This window comes from Esox lucius, chromosome 16 (assembly GCF_011004845.1).
Source record: "Esox lucius isolate fEsoLuc1 chromosome 16, fEsoLuc1.pri, whole genome shotgun sequence".
Classification (NCBI taxonomy): Eukaryota; Metazoa; Chordata; class Actinopteri; order Esociformes; family Esocidae; genus Esox; species Esox lucius.
The window spans coordinates 8,595,770-8,619,569 of record NC_047584.1 but is presented as its reverse complement, the minus strand read 5'-3'; the positions used below and the strand labels follow the sequence as shown (position 1 = coordinate 8,619,569).

General features: G+C 39.0%; 1 long non-coding RNA gene across 2 annotated transcripts in view; it reads left to right on the top strand.

The window, feature by feature from the left end:
• The first annotated feature begins 1,042 nt into the window (after positions 1-1,042).
• LOC105016101 overlaps positions 1,043-23,800 on the top strand; it is a 148,763-nt gene continuing 126,005 nt past the window's right edge. For both annotated transcript variants that reach the window (XR_002197953.3, XR_002197952.3), the window contains exon 1: positions 1,043-1,259. This is a non-coding gene — a long non-coding RNA (inactive dipeptidyl peptidase 10). The remainder of the gene's footprint in view (positions 1,260-23,800) is intronic.

The window sequence follows — 23,800 nt, the reverse complement described above, 5'->3', positions numbered from 1 at the left end:
TCTTTTCAGCTGGTTTGGTGCGAAGAGATTCTCAGTGGGAAACTCTTCATGCTCATTGTATGGGCCAAGCAGGTCTCTGAAGCAAACTTTATGCTCTTTCATTCAGGATAGTTGATTTAGACGGACAGATCAAGCCACCAGGAGGCCTTGCAACGGAATTGTTCGGTGCCCACATCCCAGTCACTGGTTGAGAATCTGGGTCATGTAATCCCTCTGGGTCTTGGAACAGGATGTTTATTTGGGGACCAGCTTGGGAGAGGCTCAGGGGGGATTCAATAAAGTCCCATGGGGGAAATCAATGTCTGGGTAACTACTCTCTACAGAAAAGTGCACTAGTTAACTCCACTGGACTGGTACAACCTGGCTGGAGGGAGTTTCCACAACCATATTTAAAAAATACACATTTACATCCTTTGCAGTACAGTCCACTCAGAACAAAAAATTATTTGATTTGGCTGTCCCCATGAAAGAAACATTTCAATAAGAATTTTGGGGTTCTAGGCAGAACCCGTTTAGTTCCAGTAACAGGGTGCAGTGGAAGTGCGAGATGGCTCCACCAAAGAGGAGAGGCCTATACAGAGTGCCTTCTTGCACACACTTAATGATACACTATATCACATCTAATGAGTCTAGCCATAGGACACTGGGGTTAACAGAGAATTCAGCAGCAAACTCTCCTCTTACTGTAAAATTAAGCTCTAGTTGGCAAGCAAATTCTACAGGAACCCATTAAGACCAAACTAGTTATTTACACAAATGGGGCCATACTGAGAGAGTTTAACAATAACAGTACTTTGGTTAAGAGTCTACCACCTTAGCAAATATATATGAAATATTAAGGCATTGCTTGGGGAAATTACACATAATTTGTGAGAATAATTAGTCATTTTAACGTTTGATGGAATTACTGAGCAAAATCTCTCTATTACATTTTCCCGGCATGAATGAACAGAGAACACCACAGCCGTAGAGCGTGTTTGAATGCATATAGGCATCATTGGTTGAGAAACCATGCATGTCATAATTGAGAAAGCGCCGCGCGAGAAAAACGGACTAGTTAACTGCTACGAGTCCACTGTCTGCCAATTGCTTTCTATCCATCACCAACACAACATTGCTTCCTCAATACAAAGAGATCGCGGAATCATAGGCGCATGGTGATTTCATTTTTGCCACCACGGAGCTGTCCAACGTGCTGAAACATGAATCAAAGTGCAGGAGTAGCCCAGACCGTTCGTCGTCACTCATCCGTTGACAAGGTAAATAGCATCAATAAAGTTATTCGTTATTTCATCCGAAGCAAAATGTTGCACACACGAATTTCTGATCTTTGCGAGTTTGTGAGGTGGTTGAACGTTTGACTTGGGGCAGCGTCAACAAACGGGTCGGCAACTAAACAAAACATGGAAAAGTGTTGAATTTATGTTTAAAATAAAATAACTTAGGCAAGGAACATGTTTGTGGAACTCGTAGTTGGCACAATTAATGACACTGCTACCAGTAATTCAAAAATTATTCCGCCAACTTTTTACACAGATCATAATCACTTTAATAATGGCTCTTGTAGTAGCATGGATGTGGAAGATTTAACGCAGGAGAAAGGGCGTACTTCTCAGTGGACCGTCTGTGAGAGCCTTCAATATAGGAGATTATTGAATATATTTTCTGTTTCGTTTCTTCAGACCTTTGCGCATGATACGGGACTTTGCGCATGATACGGGAGTTATGCGTCATTTTTTAATTAGGCTACTGCAGAGACATTGGTGTGTGAGCATGCACTCACACACACACACACACACACACACACACACACACACACACACACACACACACACACACACACACACACACACACGTGTGTGTGTGACGGTGCAGTCATGGGAGAGTTTGTTTGAATATGTTTGCTTCTGTTTGAAAGGATGTTGGGAAGAGAAACAACTGATGTTGATTACTGATGTGCTCTTGAAGCGCTGCTCTAATGGTTAGGTGTATGGCTGCAGTGTATGGGCTTGGAATGGAAGACCTCACAGATACAGGCACAGATCGCAATGGCAGTAGCACTTTTGAGAACCCAAATAGTATACACATAGGGTGCATTTTGATCTGACAAGGATTACCATCTGTTGTTGTGCTCTTGAACAAGGCACTTAACACCAGTTGGTCCAGTAAATTGCATGTTAAATTATAAAAAAGTTATATGTTTTTGCATTTTTGTACATCGTGTGCAAATGTAACAATTTAAGTTGTGTGGTTAAATTATGTGTTGTAAAAAATTTGAGCTGGGAAAAGTTAAAACAATTAGGGCATGGACTCCCTGGAGTTAAAACAGAGAAATTAAAGTGTATATCTTACCCAGGGCTATTGAATTGGACATTTGCATTCTGTTCCATTAATGACAACATTTTGCAGTGGATTTCCATGGAGTACTTTCTAAGTAACCAAAAACAGCAAGGCTCATCATATCTTCTAAAGTGACACACTTGAAATAATTTCATGCATATTGGCACTGTAGTTAAACCCCCAGTCACCTCTTGTACTCTAATGAGCATATGGCTGGTGCTAACTTTAAATTAGTAAAAATGCTAAAAATGACCGCCAATTTGTCCCTACTCATTTTCCTAATGGTGAGTTCAATGACCCTTCAAACCTCATGCCTTCTGCTTGGGCCTATCCCAACACCCTACTTTAAACTTTCCCAGTCCAATATGCTATTAACTTTAGTGAAGGTTGAGATGTGAATCCAGCATATCAGATATTTACTAACTAAATGCAAACTGAGTGAATCTGAAGAGATGGAACTATCCAAGCCAAACGCATCCTTCAAATGATGATTTTCGGTTGCATTAACGACCAAATCACTAAATCACTTCTGCAATAGAAGAATTATCCAATTACTGTCAAAAATTAAACAAATTATATGTTGGATTCACATCCTCAAATCAACCAAACCAAAACTAGTTGATAGTGGAACTAGCCAAGCAGAAGATTCATGGAACTTTCAAAATAAAGGGAACATTTGAGGAAATGAAGGTTACCAGGTATAATAAAAGCAGGTGAGAAAGGTATATATTATTTAAATTGTAAAACATTATTTACTAAACTAAAATCTAAACAAAATAATTTACGTTCGCTTATTTTGCTTATTTTCTGCAAGATGTAGAAAACAGGCACAATAATAGAGTGGGACTGTGGGACAAATTAATATACATGGTACAGTGGTATATGTTCACCAGATGCAGTGGCATGAAACACCATAGATCCAAAGTTTAATGTGATACCCGTACAGCCACTTGCTGTCGGTCTGGTGAGCTTGACTCAGAGCTGGGGTAGTTACCGTCCGCTGGAGATATGAATTGATGAACAGGGAGAGGATGTTTCACAATCCACAAAATGTCCATACATTAGCATAGACACATTCAGATGAGTTGACACCAAGAAGCAGAAGTGATTAGAACTAAGATAAAAAATATTATCGTTCTGAGCATTAAGCAAAACTCTGAAGCAGTAGCAAAACTCTTTACAGAGAGAAAGGTGTGATAACCACGTTTACTACAGTACATCTCTGTTGATCATACACTTACCAAGTTGTCAACCTGCGTAAACCTGCATAGGGCTCTAGTGTAACAGCCACAGACCTTATGGATTCATACTAACATACATACTGTATATCTTTGGATTACAGAGGCGTATGAGTTCAGCCGCTGGATCCAAATCCTTGAGATTAGGTTGACATTAGTGTACCTAATCTGTGCCAGATGTATGACTGTACTATTGTGTATAAGCTTCTCCGAACCCAATTGGGATAATGAAAACTGAAAAATACAACAGAAAATGGAAACAATGCCTGGAATGAGATTGACACAAGCTCTTTTTAATAAAGGAGGGCTTAGGTTTTTAGTCCTTAGTGGAATTTCTGTTCCTGGAGGTTCTCCCAGTTTCTGGCAGCATGGTTTAATGACATCATCTGGGTAGATATATCATTAGAGAACCCACATTTTGGTGCAGTATGGCATGACATATGTCAATTGCTTTCCAAAACTCAGCTCACAGCATTTCTTTCAATTGCTTTTGAGTTGAAAAACTTTTGTTATGGTATTGTTGTAATGTATGTAATGTAATGCCTTTCCATTTAAATACTGAGTCCATTTAAAATTGTACTTGTCTCTCTTATACAGTAGTTTTCAGCTGTGTGCCCTCTGGGTGTCAGAACTACACAAGGGCAATGCAAGTAGAGGAACAGCTGGGAAGAACCAATTCAAGTATTTTCCTGAAAGGATATGGTTACAGTTGCGATTTACCAGCAGTGGTTCTCAGTTTGTCTATATAACACTTGTGAAGGGCAGCATTCAGACAGAGTGCAGAGGGATGTCATTTATACTATTCAGACCTGTTGTAGGATTTGTCTAAGAACGGGTCTCGAAAAGGTTTCCACAATTTCTTCATGGTATATTTACATATTTTCTCATGCCCTGAAACGTACAACAGAAACATTTTCTTTACAACAGCGAAACACATCTGCTTCCGCCACAGGCCCTGTTATGAGTACTGTAAACCTGTTGATTTTTCAAGAGACTGCAACTTTTTAAATATGCTCTATCGTGCAAGACAAGACAAGACTAGCTTCTTGCCTCTGAGGAGTTCCCCCATGGTCCAGCTCCGCTTGGTCCTGGTGGGGTTGGTCATTCTGTCATGGTTCTGAAGCAGGACTTGAGGTGCAAAACAGTAGAACATCCTACTGTTAACTTTCTTTTGCTAAACAAATATAACAAAAGGAGAGTACAGCAGCAGCAAAACACAATGCTAACTAGAAACAATGACCAACATCTCAAAGGCAAACAGAACAACCTAAATAGGGTCCCCAATAAGAGACAATGAGACGCAGATGTCTCTAATTGGGGAGAACAAAAAACAGTAACGCAGAGGCATTAGAGGCACCTCTGCGGTCAGGTCCTGACTGTGGCCCCCAGGTGCATGGATATGCCTAGAGGCCCCCAGCCAGGACCTGACAGATTGACCATCAAACCACTCATTTGTTGTTCTGAATTAGACTTGGGCATGGCTGACGATATTCATACCAATATTTGAATTATAACATTAACAAAGACTACTTTTGAAGGGCACACTTTAACAGGGGACTTTTGTTGGAAAGAGAGGCTTGTCAACTCACAGGGCTTGACAACTTCTTAAACTTGAATCTAAAATTGAAATCAACATAATATGACTTCCATTTGGACATTGAAGCTCTCTTGAAACACTGTGTCATGCTTTAGCTATTTTAGTATTCATCTAGTCTCTATTATTTTTCTGTCTACCTCTCATCCTCTTCACAAATCTGCCAGCTATAGATAGTCGAAAAGCTCAGAAAGTGGGAAAGCAGAGATCATTATCACTTGAAAGGTAGCAAAGAACCTAATAAGATATTGGACACTTAGAAAATTAGGGATGGCACAAAAAAAGCCTGATGGAAGATTAAAAAGTGGGCTTGTCAAGTTGAGAAATGGAACGCTTTGCTGTGGTTGTATTAAAATAGAACAAAGTTACAACGGTGATGCAGTAAAAATGGCCCGTAACTCTTTGAGAGAATGCGTGGGGCCAGCTTAGCTGCCATAGCTCTCAAGCTCTGAACGAGAGAGATTCTGACAGACTGCTGGGGCAGATACACTCAGTCCCAGGGACAGGATCAGTACTCTGGGGGACTGAATACCAGAGATAGAGATCTCACAAACTAAGCAGAAACATCCCATGTTGTCTCTCTGAATGTCCAGGATAGGATTATCACTTTCTTTACTTGGCTCCACAGAAATGTCACCTATTAGAGAAGCGCATCAGACATGGATTTAGGTCATTGAGGAGCCCTGGACTCAGAAAGTGGCTGCAATCATATTGATCTTTTTGAAAGATAATTGTCTCGATACTGGTTTTGATGTAAATGTGTCACCTCGGAAACAGAAATACAGGCTGCTCTGGACAAAGTTTCAATGAGCACAATATGCCGATACAAAAAAAATCCTTTACTGCGCCACTGCCACAAAATAGCCCGGTTACAATATGCCCGACAACACCTTGACACGCACCACAGCGTCTGGCACACTGTCATTTGGAGTGACAACACCAAAGTAGAGCTTTATGGAAACAACCATAAGTGCTATATTTGGAGAGTGGTCAACAAGGCCTATAATGAACAGAATATCATCCCCACTGTGAAGCATGGTGGTGGCTCACTGATGTTTTTGGGGATGTGTGAGCTCTAAAGGCACGGGGAAACTTGATGGCAAGATGAATGCAGCATGTTATCAGAAAATATAAATTTGCACGAAAGGTACGCATGGGACGCTCTTTGCCTTTCCAGCACGACAATGATCCTAAGCACAAGGCCAAGTTGACCCTCCAGTGGTTTCAACAGAAATAGGTGAAGGTTCTGGAGTGGGCATCACAGTCTCCTGACCTTAATATCATCGAGCCACTCTGGGGAGATCTCAAACGTGCCGTTCATGTAAGTCGACCCAAGACTTTGCAGGACCTGGAGGCATTTTGCCAAGATGAATGGGCAGCTATACCACCTGCAAGAATTTGGGGCCTCATAGACAACTACTACAAAAGACTGCACGCTGTCATTGATGCTAAAGGGGGCAAAATATTTTTTTTCTTTTCTTTCCATGTTTTGTTTTATGATTGTGCCATTCTTTTATTACCTACAGTTGAATATGAATCCCATAAGAAATAAAAGACATGTTTTGCCTGCTCACTCATGTTTTCTTCATAAATGGTAGACATATTATCAATTATCCAAGGGTATGCAAACTGTATACACATACATTTGTTCTTTAGTCTGACCTTCATGTTAGATTGTCAATATATGCCATTAAATAATGTAGGAAAAGGAAAATTCACCAAAAATTATAATGTTCAGATTTTCAGAAGTAAAAAATCTGATACTCAATATCTCAGAAGATGCTTCCTTAAATAGGACCTTCTTTTCTCAAGATCTCAAATGTGTTATTGTTAGCTAGTTTCACTGGGTGAGCTGTAAAGCTATCAAGTTACAGTATGGATTTGTTCTCTGAGTTGTTTAATCGAGGAGCATTATATGTGTTACAGTCTACAGTGGTGCCCTCTTTAACTGTTTTGAACAAACTCTATTGGCTTTAATAGTTACTGTGTGTATTCATTTCCAGATATTAGAATGAGTTTGGTCAGGCCACTGCATGACATAAACAGTATAACTCAGTAGCTTAAGCAAAAATAATTATGAGAGTGATGATGAATGCATTAGGAGAAGCTAATGGGGCTTATGCCTACAAACTGAGAGAATTTATTCGAAACCCTGTGGTTTCTTGTATGGATCGGCTTAACATAAATGAATTGTGATATACAGTACTGTGCAAAAGTCTTTGGCATCTGAAAGTATAACTACAGCTATTTATTTTGGTGGTAAGTCTTTATTTGTTAAACACACACACACACACACACACACACACACATACATATTATATATTATATATATATATATATATATATATATATATATATATATATATATATATATATATATATATATATATATTACTAATAAACACTACCGAAGTATATTTCTTTAGTTTGCCTTGTAGTACTGTAGTTGTGGCCTGTGAAGATATAACAGAGGTCAAACTCCAAACTGCATTTTCTGCCAACAACTAAGTCACAGTCCCACATTGTCTCAGCTGTTGCCCTACATCTGAAGGCATTCTCATTGTGACTAAACCTTATTCCATCCCAAATGTCTTCTCATGCAGCATTCCATCATCATAGGATGCAAAATAGGAGCACAGAGATTTTCAGTGGTGACTCAATCCATTTCTATTCTATTCTTTTGTTTGCAGACAGAGAGATAAGAATAAGCACAGGTGGTGCTTTCTGGACACCTGTGAATAGGTATTGTCTGGATGGTTTTCCAGAAGCTGATGCATTTCGGCATGTTCACCACTAGCTTACATAGCAACTCATAATCGGAGGGTGCAGAATCTGTGGCAGGTGTCCCTGAAATGTGTTAAAGAGCAAACCAACCAATCAAACAAACATAATGGAAGAAACAGCAGTGATGTCAAAATGCTGTCAGTTGATAAGCCCGGCCTATTTTCATTCAGTTACTTTTTTATACATTTTTAGCACCAATGCATCGCTTGGGAGAACATGCACCATGCTTTTACTGCTAAAAGGATGCCCAACGAAAGTCAGAATAGCTCAGGAAATAAGTACAAAAAGTTTATCTACAGTCTATCTTTTGATACATTCTTTATGATGTCCGCTTATAGGTAAAAGTGGGGTTCTCCTCCCTGCTCTACTACATATCATGTGTGGTAACTGAAACGGTGGCGAGAGATGGAGAAAGCCAGGTTGAGCACAAACTTTTGCTAGGGAAACAGGTGCACCCGTTTTTGAATCTGGACTTTGCTAGATCATTGTTGATCTTTGTTCAGCACATGAGTTGGACCAGATCTGGTCTGAAGATGTGGCTTTTCCACTGCTGGTTGGTTATTATAGGCTAGTGCCAGTGGCGGTGTGTTGGTAAAATCACTGAGGAAAACAAGCTATGGGTTGTGGTAATTGTGTTTGCTCTATAAGCTGTTATTTATACCTTATGCCATTGTATGGCCAAGACAAGACGGAGACAGTTGTGGTTCAATACACTTACTATAAGCCAAGAGATTAGAGTCTGCTAGATTACTACTATGTAAATGAATACATTCAACCACACAAAACTGGAAACAAAATAGTTGAGTAACCACAAGACCTAAAGCTAACAAAAAGCTGCCTCTGCTATTCTAGGCCTTTTTTCAATTAAATAACTAAAGATACATAGCAATCAAAATTTATTATGTCCAATCAAGATACTACTAAGCTAAATTGTATCATGTGGTCAGTGATTTTGGTTTGTTTGTCAGATGATGCAAAGAGTTAATTGCCTACCATCTGAAAACAAATTCTACCTTCCTTTTCATGTTGCCAACTTACCAGTTTAACATTTCTGCTAATCTAACTTTTTTCATGAAAATGACAATGTAGATTTCAAAGGCTAAAATTGTCAATTAGGTGTTTATTATGATTTAATTGAGCTGATGTGAAGCCATACTGGTTTTTCATGTGGGTAGATTTCCAGGTTGGCAATGGAAGTGTGAGATGTGTTGCACATAGCACACAATTATCGTGCATTTGAGATAAAGTATATTTTCAGTGAATGTTGATATTTGCAGAGTCTCCAGTCTAATCAGTTACTTCCTGTGTAGTCAAGCCATTTTGTGATTTCTTTAACACTTCCCCCGGACACGCTTGAGATCACTTTCTACAGCAGAAATCCCAGACAACGCCCGGTTCCTCACTAACATATTGACACGCTGTTGTCCAGCTTCCCACACTTCAACACACAGCTGCTCATTTGATCTGCTCCTTCTGCTGCTCCTCATCTTCAACAAGAGCCCTGACCACCAGTGGGGAGCACCATGGTGGCTGTGATGGTCATTCTGCCCCTAAGTCAAAGACAAGATCCGAGATGTGAGGTAGATCGAGCGGGGGGGAGAGGCTTTAGTAACCATTTGATGTTTCTGTGTTCTGCAGCCATCTGCCTCATTACAGTAATCTCCCACACTCCAAAGATGCTCTCCGAAGCATACACACTCAGTCTCTGAAACAGCTTTGAAGAGCTAAACATGCTGGAGGAACAAATCCGTGGGGACTCGTGTGTGTTTTGGCACGCGTGTGTTTATTTGTGTGCGCTCCACCATCCCCTAACCCACCATTCATCAGCATTGCTTTTTGAACAGTGTTTAGCTATATTCAGAGCTACAGGAACTCAGAATGTGGAGAACTTCGGCAACATCTGTCACTGAACTCGCGGAAAACTTCTTCCCATCTCCAACAGTGCAGCATCTACATTAACAATTGTTGTTTGGCTTGGATGCGAAAAATGTAAATAATAATGATAGTGTTTCATTTAGTTATTCATTGTGGAGTATATGGATGCATATGTGTTCTATAATTAAAAGGGCACCACCTACACATGCGTAAGTAGGACAAAAAAAAAACTAGAGATAAATTGTATTTGTCAGTTACATTCTGAAGGTAATTATTTGAATTACAAGACTGGTTCTAAATACTCTGAGAAAAACGGTGTTATTTAATGGGACGAATTATATGTATTACCAGATTATGAAAAGACTCTTAGTTATGACCGTCTCTCGGCTCTCAGCCCTTACCTCCGGAGCACAAAGCACGTCCTGTTCATCATGAATGCAGCACACTCCCCAGGTCCCAATCACCCAACTTCTGAACACCTGTTTATGCCACCAGATTTTCTTTAGTGGTCCATTATTTAGTTTGATTTGTGTCATGCTTTCATTATGAGGTATTGTTTGTATTGGTTAGGACACACTAAGCCCGTTTATTGCTGTAGTTTTGATATTTGTACCGGCCAGTTTCTGCCTGTTATCTCCGACTGAATTTGTTTCTGTACCGGTACCTATCTGATCTCCTGTGTACCAAACTCAGCCTGTCTGTCCTGTTTTTTGCCTTTTGGGTCTTGGAATTGTACCGTTGCCTGTCTGATCTCCTGCATACCAAACTCTGTCTGCCTGTCCTCTGGTTTTTGCCTTATTGGAATTAAATACATGCTCTGCGTAACCACTCCAGCTGGTTTCCCGTGTCGTAAACCAGGTGGAGTAGGGATGGCACTCTTGTTACAATTTGATATTGTTCATGTAGGGAAGAGAGAAGAGAGTGAGTGGATGGCCAAGCAGCTGTTGTAAAACAGAAGTATCCTGAACATTGATGTAGGCCAACATAGTTTTACATGCTAGCACCAATAGGGATTAGGATGGGAAATCCTCATTGACTGTGGTTACATAATAGGCTACTCTGGCCGGAAAAGAAACACATTCTGTGGTAGGCTCCTCTTTGGTCGCAGTTAATTTGTATTTTCCCAAAATGGAGAATGTCCATGTTTAACAAGTCCATAAGGTCACAATGTTTCCACCAGATTTCATGTCAGGCGTAGTGAAGTGTAAGAGGATGGAAGAAGTTTGTTGGGTCTTTATTTCTGCTAGAGACTTATGAAGACAGCCAGGTGAATGTGTATTCTGTGCTTTGCCTCAGACTAGAGATGGGCAATCCGATCCTTTTTGGTGAGTCGGCTTATTTGGCTCCCGAATGGCTGTTCATTTAAAATGCTTAAAATGAACAAAAGTGCATATCTCCAATGTAAAGGTGAAAATGTAGGCTGGACTTCTGAGTGGGAAATATACATTCAGATATGTTGCGCCACATGTTACCTGTCCTAATTATTGGATTGTCTGATTATTAGATGTAATTGTCTTTTTTTACCTGATGCCATACTCTCCAAGAAAAATGTGCTTGAAACACAAAGCTGTACATTCCCAATTATGTACTCTTTCGGGAAGCAGTCGTTGAATAGCTTTTTAACTAAACAGAAAATAATTGTTGTTTGAGCAAAACAATGAAGGAAATAATGGAGCCAAATAAACAGCTCCTTTCAAAATTGCAATTTGTTTCCACACATTCACCAAAAAGAATGGTTCAAAAAGAGCAGTTCGTCCATGAACAACCCATTACTGCTTCAGACACCCAAAGTCGGCCTGATTCATTCAGCTAAAGGAGCTTTTCTGGTGTGATGTCCACACAGAGACTATTTTGGGCTTGTGTTGATTGTTGTTTTCATGTCAATGATAGCTTATGTAGGACAGAATGATTGTACTGTATCCTTTATTTCAAAGCATTTGCAGTGTTCCTGTCTCACCGAAAGAGTTATGAAAGTTTTATCTTGAAGATTGTTGGAGTTTATTATCTTTGCTCTTTCCTATCATATTCACTGCTAGCCTGCTTATTGGTCTTAGCATATTACTGTTTGTTTTCATAGAAGAAACACTCCAATCCCTCACCACATTGACTTCGTTCTTATAATTTTTGGACAGATCTGATCTAGACCAATGCTACTTTTGATTTATCCGCAGCCATTATCATGACAATCTTTGTAAGTGATGTTCTTTGCTTCTGTACCACACCACACGCCGTAACAAGTGGTACTGTTTCACTGCAGTTTCATGACTGCTCTGTTAAGTTATGTGACTGATGGCTTCCTTAAACAGTCTCTGAGTAGATGATCAATCAAACACTGATGGCATCATTAGACACACAAATTAGCTGAAGGGACTCGGCCACTCAGTACTATGGGAATAAAGAATCAACTGACAGATATAGCCTGAGACTCAGACTATGAATCACTAGAGAAGGCATTGTTCTCTCTTCACTGTCTCACAACTCTAACAAAGAGCTGATTTACAGTATAAATCATGTGACTGTGTCTTTTTTGCTCAAGTCGAGTCAGCTTTTGGCCACTGCGATACTTTTAAGACATGAAAACAAATTGGAACAGGTTGAATGCACATGGTCTGTGTGCATGCTGCTCTTTTGTAATTGGCTTAACGTTTATGTCCATCAATGAACAGATCACTCCATCTGACATTTCTTATCTGTAAAAGGGAATGGACATTTTCCGGATTGCATCAAATTTGCTGTCTGTCTGTCAATGTACGATTCCCATTGCTAAATCACAGATGTCGATAAAATGAATGTGCTAGTGTGCCTCAGGGAATAACAGCCAAAGATAATACACTTTATTAAGATATGTATCAACCCCAGAGACCTTCTATAATGTACACTAAGGAGCAGCGTCCTTTTCAGTCAAAACCAATAGCCTCCTGGGTTAAGATAAAGTAATAGTTGTGTTTCAAATGGCACCCTATTAAGGATATAATGCACTACAAGCCCTGATTTATAAGTACTGCATTTAATAGGGTATAGAGTGCTGTCCTCACATTCAAAACCTTGGAAACCCTACCTTTTGTAAACCCATGCTTGCAATGTTTATTATTTCTTCCTTATAGCACAGACATTGCTGATAGCTACTTCGTTAAATAGGATGTACTTACTACTACTGAGTTTTGTGGTGCTTCTATCTAGCTTTCACAATGTTAGCACTGACTGTGAGTTGCTCTGCATATAATCTTGTTTGAACACTTCGTTTCAAATTCGTGGAACATGACCAACGTGGCCTTTTTTAGTCAATAAGAAAGCCAGCGTGAGAGACGTTGACTTCATCGGCTTATTTTACCGAAAATTCCTCTGGCCGTAGGACATGTGTGTGAGCAAACACAACCGCTGATCCCTGCCAAGGCAGTTCCTGCTTCATTAAAACCTGTTTGTTATAAAAAAAAAATGTTGACGGCTTATCTGGTAGTATGAAGTGGCTTGTTCAGACTAGAGTGGATGTAATAGCTGTGTTCATTTATGTGATCAAACATCAGAAATGCCATGTTGTGATGCCAAACCTTGCTGTATGTTTATTTGTTCAAATCTAAATATGGCAAACATGTTACACTCCCGAAAACGATACTTCCGTCCCCGAAGCTTCAAATAGAAGATGTTTCAGGCTCATATGTGCTAGGTCCAGCAGCCTTGGGGAGAGATTAGTCTGGATAAGAGTGTCTGTTAAATGACTAAATTGTAACTTGAAATATATAGTGTCAAGTTTCAGGAGGACCAGCATGTGACCTAGAACACGTTTTCAAAGAACGTGGATTCTAACGCAGAAACACTCCTAACACAGAAGTCATCCTCAAACCAATGAATGTAGTGATGTCCATTCAAACAAGCTATTTTGCATGTTCCTCTATGATAAATATTGTGTTATCATGGCATTGACTTTAAACCCCAACAAAGCCAAGTCAGATGAATTTCCAAAACATACATTCTTGTTGGGAAATAATTCCACTACTTAAAAAAACACACTTTCCCCCTTATTCCAACTTTTCTGTCCCACCTAAAGCATTTGAGCTTAATTAATGCATGCGTTGCCTGGGATGTTAAGTTAAGTGGAGTTAATGTTGCAACCAACTGGCATTGCATATTGTCTTATCGTCTCACACAATATGTCATGTAACCCCATTTCACACAAATGCGCTCATGCACGTACTCACACATACATGCAATCTAATATTAGTATCCAAATGGGGACATCAAAATCCTAACCTTTATTTAACCTAACCCTAAATTCGACAATAACAACAAAAACCTAATCCTACTTGTAACCCATCAATTTTGACATTTACTCTTAACTTAAGACTGGCCTGGCAACATGGCGACCTATCAATGCCCATCATTCTCTTTGGGCTTACTTTATTCTGGATTGCATTAGATGTGCATAATTTAAACCCAGATAGCAATAATTACGTTTTTCCCTCAGTGGGGATAAAATTCAGCTTGACGTTAATCCATATGGGCTTTGGTTTAACTGTGGATATACTGTATTTCAATACGATTGGTAGGGCCTGCCTTTTGGGAATGTTTAACTTGAGTTAAGTAAATTCAATTGAACCGCATAGGAAAGGGCTATGCCTACAGGACATTTAAATTGATCGAAGCTGTGTTGTGCTCAAGCATTATTATGTGATTTCCTACCCAAGACCCAATCTGAGACCAAGTCTGACCCCACTTTCTGCACAGTCCCACTAACATACAGACTTGTACAGCAGTGTAATTATTCATCCATAGTATAAAACGCTGCCACAGCAGCACAAATTTATATATATATATATATATATATATATATATATATATATATATATATATAAATTATGTTAATTTCTTCAGTTTTCGTCAGGTTCTATAATCAGATTTGAGCAATTTGACCATGAAAACCCTAAATGAGGCATTGTGAATGTAACACATTCCTCTCTTGAAGATGCTATTGCTACATTAACATTAACATATTCTGTTTTTGGTTCAACTTTACAGTATGAAGCTGCATATTTGTTTCTCGAGCACTTTGAAGTTGCATTTGCACTACTTTCGGAAAGCTCTTTATTATGTCCATAGTCATAGTATATTCTCACTATAATTCGTAATGGTCCAAGGGGACGGCACTCTGGAGAGTTCCAGTATACCATTTTGCCTATGGTGTCAGACTGAGCTTCTTAAAGCAATTCCCACTAAGTATCTGCAAATCTGTGATTATCACAGCATTCTGAATGCGCCCAGGGAATCAGCCTACACACACAGGCAATTTCCATAGCATCCCCTGGGTCCCACAAGCTTCCTGTAGAACACATGAGCATACTGGACTTGCTTTGAATAGAATTAGTAGAAAAGTGCAATTAGAGTAATGGTGCAGGAGAGTGTTTACAAATCACAGTTGCTGTTTGAGAGTGGGCCTCTTACATACCTGAAGGGGATCTATGATGTCATTTGCCTACTATCACGCAAAAATAGGATGGGAGGTGGGGTGGGATAGGAAAATCAGAGAAAGAGTTAGAAGGGACAGGGTATGAGGGGAGTATAGAGGCGTAAAAACTGAGAAAGAGAAAAGAGAGACAAAACGTTCGAAGGGCAGAGAGTGTAGAGAGCAAGTCAAATTCAATTATAAAGGGAGAGAAAGAGATAGAGTGAGAGAGGTGCTCACTTTGTGGCTTGTAATCAACACATAAGCACATTAACAGGAAATAATCTATAAATCAATACCAGCCTAGTCAATTACTGTAATTATTTGCATGCATGCTCACATGCACAAGTACACTCTAAGACATAACACTTGAGTAGAAACACACAGTCACATTTGAATTGTGTATGTTGGCAGATGCACCACAAACACACAAACAGGCAGTTTTTCCACTATTCCAATATGATTCCCAAAATGGGAGGAGTATTTTTACAAACACACTGCCCTCATGTGGTGTCTTAAGGATCTCGTTTGTATTGTGTAGCGCACAGCATGGCTCAAAATGCTATTTCATGGATCAAACTCTAGCAAGAAATTTTAGTTTGACTCAAGGTACATTCATTGGCTTCTCTTTCAAAATAAAGTCTAGACTGCTGAGCTCTGCTATCATCTGCTATTGGGCCAATGCGCATCTGGGCCAATTCTTCTCCAATTGTCAATCAGTGCGTTCTCAATCGCTGCCAATGGCAGCTGATGTTCTGTTCATTATGACGCTTCTGTTCAGTGATTATGCCTATCCAACAATTTTTAACACAGTCATGCACTCCAGTCCAGACATACAGTGTTTCCCAATTTGGGTTTGAGGAGTTAGACAGTGGACTCTAAATGGAAACAAGGGTATACATCACCATTTTCCCCCACATTTGAGGAAGATTGCAGATACTTTATTCACCTTATACAGTATATTTTGTGTTCGATGTTTAATTTCATCACAGGATTATTTCATAACAGAAGTAGGGGAAAAGGTGCTTGTGCATTGGTAAACACACCAAATCACATCAAAGACGGCATTATCGATACGCATTAAAAAAGAGGCATTCTTATTTCACAGTATATTTGTGAGATCACTTTTTACGTGTTGATTTGGGTAAAAATTAAAACATGGCACTAACTCACCATGGATAACATTGTTTCACTGAAAACTTTGCCATATGACTAGCCATGTGCCTTAAGTCTGCTATAGTGCTAAAAGCAGACAGACCAGAATATCCATTGTCCGCAGCACAGATGAAGCCTGAGCTGATATGTGATGCTAACTGAAGCTGGCTAGCCTTATAAAGCCATCTTTAATGATAGCACATGCTTTGGGTGCAGTTGGGTGTACTTGAAGAATGGTGTTGGGAAACATTGCCTTAATGCTGGGAAATTGGGTGAAGTGGGATCAGATTGATGCTTGTTTCAATGGCCCAAATGTTGCTTATGAATCATACTCTCATCAGTCTCTCTGCTGGGTTGATTGAAACTCCTGTCAGTTATATCGCTGTAGGGATATTGGCATTGAATTACAATCATAGAAAAGACACCATCATCATTAATGGAAGGGCTTTCCCCATCCCATTCATTCGATTACTATGGATTGAGGGGTTATTGTGCATCCTCACCACCAGGGGGCGCTCTGACCTAAGAGTATAGATGCTATGATTCAGTCAATGTTCTGTCAAACAGGTCACCCTTGAAAAATAAAAACAATATGTACAAATCCTTACTATAAATCATCATGGAGAAAAGTGCAAAAGCAACCTCTTGGGTCAGTGACTAGAATATAACTTGTTTGGATCTTTTCCTCAGCATTAAAGTAACCCTAGTGCCTTAAGGCATAGAAGACAAACTATGCAAAACCGGGTGAACAAGCCCTCCCATATCAAAAACCTCATGTCAAGCTGAAATGACAAAGAGAGAAGTTAATGTAGTCCATAAAGCTAGTTAAAACGACATCTTCTGAAATCCATCACACTGTGGTGTGACATACTAAATCCAATATGTAATCCAAAACCAATATAACACAATGAGATTACATGATTCTTTCTTAATCCAGCCTTATCAGTGACTCCACAGCGGTGACTGATCAGTGACTGATCACTGAGGGTTCCTGCTGTGTTCAATACTCTGCAGAGGGTGGGGGTTTCTGACTCTATCCACCATACTGCGTACACCTGTCCAGTGCATACAAGAAAGTAGACATACAGAAGTACACAGGCTACACTCTGGTTACATTCCTTTACTTGAAAGGGTGTTTGGCTGTCCTTCTAAGACATATCGCACACACAGCTCAACTAACAGCCGTTGCCATCAACAATTGATGGCACTAAACACCGAATATATCGGGTGGGTATCGTGAAAATGAGAAAATGTGCAAAATGGGAATTGAAAGCTTGTACATTATGTCCACCAATAATATTAATTAATTGAAGTGGAAGTATGCTCTGCAAAAGACAATCAGCAAATCCTGCAATTGTTATCGACAAGTAGCCTAGTGGCCAAGCATTTGACCAGTAACCAAAAGCTTGCTAGATTGAGTCCCTAAACTGGCAAGATAGTTAACCCTAAATGCACCTAGATCAACGCTCTATCAGTTTGTTTTATCAGTCAATTTAACTGGAAAGTTAAGGAATAAAAAAATAGTGTTAGTCCTGAGGTGTTACTGCATCTTTTGCTAATTTTGCATCCAATCCATGGGGACAATTGAAAGAGAAAAAATCAGTTAGATAACAAAAAATTAAATAAAACGTACAGGTGATTTGGCTTTTCATAAAACCTATTTTAATTATAATGAGGTACATAAACACTGCCTACCCATCAACATCTACATCCTAGTTTTACCTGCCTCAGTACAACTGACAAAAATGTAGCAGACTCTTGCTGTTTCAGGTAAAAAAATCATACTTGAAAAGAGTGTAAGAATTCCAGCTGTTTCAAAAACACTCCTTTGCTGTTCTCATCGATGCTGCAGGAGTGCTGGGCTGGACATGACATTTCTGTTTACATTGTACTCCTTCATGGGGATAGGGTTCAGGCGAGTATCGTGCACTTCCCCTTTGGGCAGCGGATGAGGCTTTGCAAGTTTACGTTCGATTGAAAGTTCTAGCCGAGGGAATTCTCTCTAAACCTCTAGTGGATTTCTTGGAGTGTGAATTAGACCTAGTCCTCGTCCCACCTCCCCCTCACTTTCCCTGAACACTCATCTCATTTAAGGTGATGGGCAGAAAGGAATCAGAGGCTGTATTTTGGAGATAGTGTATCTGTCTGTCCATCCCCTAGAGGACCAGAGGTTTCTTCAGCACCTTCATATATGCTACATGCATATTATAGTAATCCTAACATCTGAGGGGAACACCAAACCAAATCAGTGTATTGGGAGAAAGGGAGAGAAGGAAAGAAAGAGGGAGGGAACCTCACCAGGGATGTCGTTGGGAGGAAGGAGGGCAGAGTGAAAACACACATTTGGTCGTTTTCCTTGATTGTATCTTCCTCAGGGGAAATTGGTCTTGCATCGCATAAAGCAAGCATCAGCATGGTACTGTGCTATGTGGAGTCCTCTGTTTTTGCATTTTGACAAGATTACTTTTGCTGAATCCTGGTATTACTAATTCTTCTCACTGAGGGGAAATATAGCTATTTTATAATTTTATAATTTTGTAACAATAAAATCAATACAAATGGATGATTGTAGAACACATTCTAATTGTGGCTTCATTTTTCTTAATTGATGCTAATTGGTTTAGACAGACATCCCAATGTAAAGCTGATGTAATTTCTCCACTTTACACAACAATAAAATGCTACGCTACCTATAACAAAATACTTTTTGTATTCATTATTCCATTACCGATGCTTTAATTAAGATTAACTAATGATCTGCAATATAAACTGATCTATATACAGATCTATCTTATACTAAAGATCTAACTTATCTACTTTCACTTCCTGTATCTTAGCCATCAATCATACAATTCTGTCATAAACCTAGCCTTAGTCCCTTACAGAAGTGACACTTTACCAAAAGGGAAATATGCTCATTATTGTCCAGTTGGGACGTTTGTGTCTAAAGAAAAAAAGTCTCCCAGCCCACTTCCAGTGTGCACTGTGTGAACTGTAGAAGCGCGACGTCTAAGCATAGCAATTTTACATCTTTCTGGACTTTCTTACGGCCTCAGTATTTTTCCTTCTTCACATGCAGCTCTGACTGTCATCCTGTCCATCCGGCTCTGGTTTATTTTTCTATTTCCTGTCAGGATGGGGTCAGTCATCCATGGCCACAGCACAGAGTGCTACTATCGCTGGCACGACGGACGGCAGTGGGAGTCTCCAAAGACCATCTGTATGCCGCAGCCCCCTGCGTTGGCATTGCGTATATCACACTAAAAGTAAAGAACACTCAAATCTAAATTGTAGGTCCAGTGTATGCAGAGGACAATGATTTCCTGCACTCTTTAGGCAACAAATATGTTAGCCTTGCATAGCCAGACCTCAATATTAGATTGTCTAGAAAGACTAGTATATGCAGTACATATTAAACAGCTGTGGATCTCATGGCCAAATATAAATTCCTATATTCTATATAAAAAAGGCTTGTGTACACTTGTGTAGACATTTATATCACGGCTTGGGAAAACACTGTCATATATTGTTGGTAATTCTGTAAGATTATATTATTATCAAATTGTTCAGGTCTTTCTCTGTGCTTTGTTAGTCAGAGATCTCTGTAACGTCAACTACTGCTTCATCATATCTTCTTGTCTGTCCATTCCTGCTGTTGTATTTCCGTTTAGTCTCCCCTTACTGGAAAGCAGTGGTATTTGGTTCAGCCTTCCCACAATGCAAAGCAGTGGTATTCTGTTCAGTCCATGGCCCCTCCCTATGGAAACAAAATAGATTGAACTCAATGCTCCATTCGCATGCTACGCCATGCTTCAACAACAGTAGATAGCTACAGCTTGCTAGTTTTTATCTCCTCAAGTGTTTGCTGTGAAATCTTTATACTTGACCTATTTCTCCCCATGGAGGCGCTGCAGAGGCACATAACCTTAAACCAGCCCCTCAATAAGGGGATTCCTTCTCCTTGGTTGGGGTGTTATCCTGACCTGGTCTGTATTCACTTTCCAGCATATTGGTTTTAGACTTGCATATGAGACCAGTCATCTGCCCACCCTAATTGAATCCCTGGCTGTGTACGCAAAGGCATATTTACCCAGTCTGATGCCCCATCTGTCTGCTGCTTTCATAACCTTATCAAATTGAAATGGTAAAATATGTAATAAATATCAAACACATGACTGTGCACACTGCTCATACCTGTGGAAGTGTATGTCTGTTGCTCAAGGGTTTCTGCTATTCAGATGTTTCTTTTGTCCGTCACGTTCACCTCTTAGGAGCTTTGGCAGGTATCAGGGAATCAATGTTTATTTATTTTGCTGCAATTCACCTTGAAATTTGGAACAAATTGCTTGAGCAATGCTGAGAAGCAATGTGGATGAATTTTACAAGAGAAAACACAAGAGAATTGAGCCAGGAATGTTTCACATATCATTTGTAAAATATATTCTCACACAAATATTGTTGTACACCTAGCACATCTGATTCAATGTTGATGTTAACAGTTTTAATGAGATTGGCTAGCTATGGGTTAGATAAAATCAAACCTCAAAATGAAACAAAAACAAACTGTATGTACTGTGTATGTTGTGTTGGTGCCTCAGAGTTGCATACACTTTAAAAAACAACTACCAAACCCAATAAATTAATTGAGTAGTGACTACTCAAACATCTACAACCCCGTTTACATCAATCTACAATCATTTCAACCCTATATTCAATAGAAAATAGTACAAAGACAACATATCAAATGTTGAAACTGAGAAATGTTATATTTTTGGTAAAAATACATGCCCATTTTGATGCCAGCAACACATGCAGCTGCTTAACAGTTCAGGGTCTCCTTTGTCATATTTTTCCTTTCATAATACGCCAACTATTTTCAATGGTTGAAAGGTCTGGACTGACAGTTTAGCACCTGGACTCTTGTACTACAGAGCCATTATGTTGTAATACATGCCAAATGTGGATTAGCATTGTCTGGCTGACATAAGCAAGGCCTTCCCTGAAAAAGACGTTGTATGGATAGCAGCACATGTCGCTCCAAATATTGTTCAGCTTTAATGGTGCCTTTACAGATGTACAAGTCACCAATGCTATGTGCACTAATGCACCCCCATACCATCACAGATGCTGGCTTTTGAATGGTGCGCTGATAATAAGCCAGATGGTCCCTCTCCTCTTTAGTTCAGACGATGCGGCATCCATAATATCCAAATATAATTTCACATTTAGATTCTTCAGACTACTGGACAGTTTTCAATGCCTCAGTCCATCTAAATGAGCTCACAATATGACAATATTGTGCATTGGGCTAGTTTTCAGGCATTTTGGCCTGGCTTTGAGCATTTGTGGAAATATGTTTGCTTAACCTGGCAACACTGGTCCTAACTTTGAATAATGAATTATTAGTCAGAAAATGTGATATTTGAGTGAGATAATGTTAATTTATCTCTGTTATAGTAATGTAGAATTTTTAAGTTGTGAATTATTACAAGTTGTTAGTGCCATTAAACTCTGCATTGTTTTTTTCTTTTAACACAATGTATAATACATTTTTAAAGATAACAAATTATATTTAATTATAAAATATTATCAAGCAGTTTGTATTCTGTAAGGCTTAATTGGCAAGATGAAAGGATAACAAAATAATTTGGCAAATTGACATTCTACAAAGTGACAAGACAATTCTCCCATTAAGAAGGTAATGTACAGCACAGAAACTAATGTAGCATGCTGTACTGCTACAGTTCTTCCTCCAGCTATCGCTAGAGGAGGAGTACTGTGAATGATAGATAATGCCTGCTTCAGTGGGTAAAAGTGGCAGATTGTCATATGAAATAATTAGTAAAAATTACTGTGAACTACTTACACAAAATCAATTACTGAGGAGCCTAGTCATTTAGGTACACAGTACCTTGTACTTCCATGTTGCTTTCAACAAATATTATAGTTGATTAAACACTTAGTTAGAGATAAGTGTTATAACTTTTAAAACGTTTTAAGGATGTTGATATCACTTCATTATTTTTAGTATTATCATTTATATATTTAGAAATTATTTTGAAATACATTTGAGATACTCTCATGATTTCTGGTAACAAGTTCACACTAAATAATTGTTTTGGGGAACTTTTTAACTGATAACTGTGTTTTTTCCCTTCGCTTATCTACCTTCCTTAATCCACTTTTTAAATGAAGTAATGTTTGTATTATTATGAAGTAAAACTATTGATATTGAAATTAATGTCAACATTCCACTTTATTAGGCAACTGTAAATGTTCTCGGGTATCCCCAATCATCTTCAAAAACACTCACCCAGTTAAATAATCTCAACCTGTGTAGATTGATAAATTCACATGATTTCAAAATAAATGTATATGTTTGTTTTGATTCCCTGTTGGGTAGTGAATTGCAAAGCAAATGCTCAACTTTGAGCACCAAATGGATTTCAAAAGAAAAAAAAACTTTTTGTGGAAAGATGCAGATCAGAAGATGATGATGAAATGTTTTCGAAGGGTTTTATTATTACTTGGAGCATGGTCAAGACCATCATTAAGAAGTGGAAGGTGAATATCAACAACATTACATTTGGGCATTACCCCAACAGTGCACATTACCCTAAGAACACTTTTCCTGTGAAAACATGGTGATGGCATCATTATTTTATGATGGTGTTTCTTATCAGGGATGGGGCACTGGTCAGGACGGAATGGAATGTACAGGAAATTCCGTAAGCCTCTGCAAGAAAGTTTAAAACGGTTTTCAGTGAGACAAAAACACATTTCTAAATGATGGTCAAATATTGCCAAATCTACAGTAAGTGTGCAAAGAGACCTATCCCAACAAACTCACTGGTGTAATTTCTCTAAAAGGTTCCTGCACCAAGTATAGGGGGTGGAGACTATAATAAATAAATAATTTAGTGATAGTGATGTACAAAAAATTTACTAAGATAGTGATGTACAAAAATGGAAAGAAGTTAAAAGGTGGCATAACATTAGTAAAGGCACTGTGTAGAATTATTTTGGGTGGATGGTAAGACCATAAAACCATTAGGAATTTAGAAAAGAATATCTAGTTACTTCCCTGTTTAACTGTTCTCTGAAAAGAGACTTGACAAATGCTGAATTAGCCAACCCATTGATTATCTGTTTCTTTGGCCCATATAATTCATATATACGGGGAGGGTAGAAACTCTTTCCAGGGGTTCAGTAAACTGTAATTTTCACCTGCATATCCCCCATGTCATGTTCAATAGACCAGCCTGAACGTTCAGATAATTGAAGCAGCTACTTCAACTAGTTCATCATTATGTAATTGAAGGGACATTAATTCCAGAGGCATCTCAAGGTGTTGCCACTAAGAAGACGACTAATAAT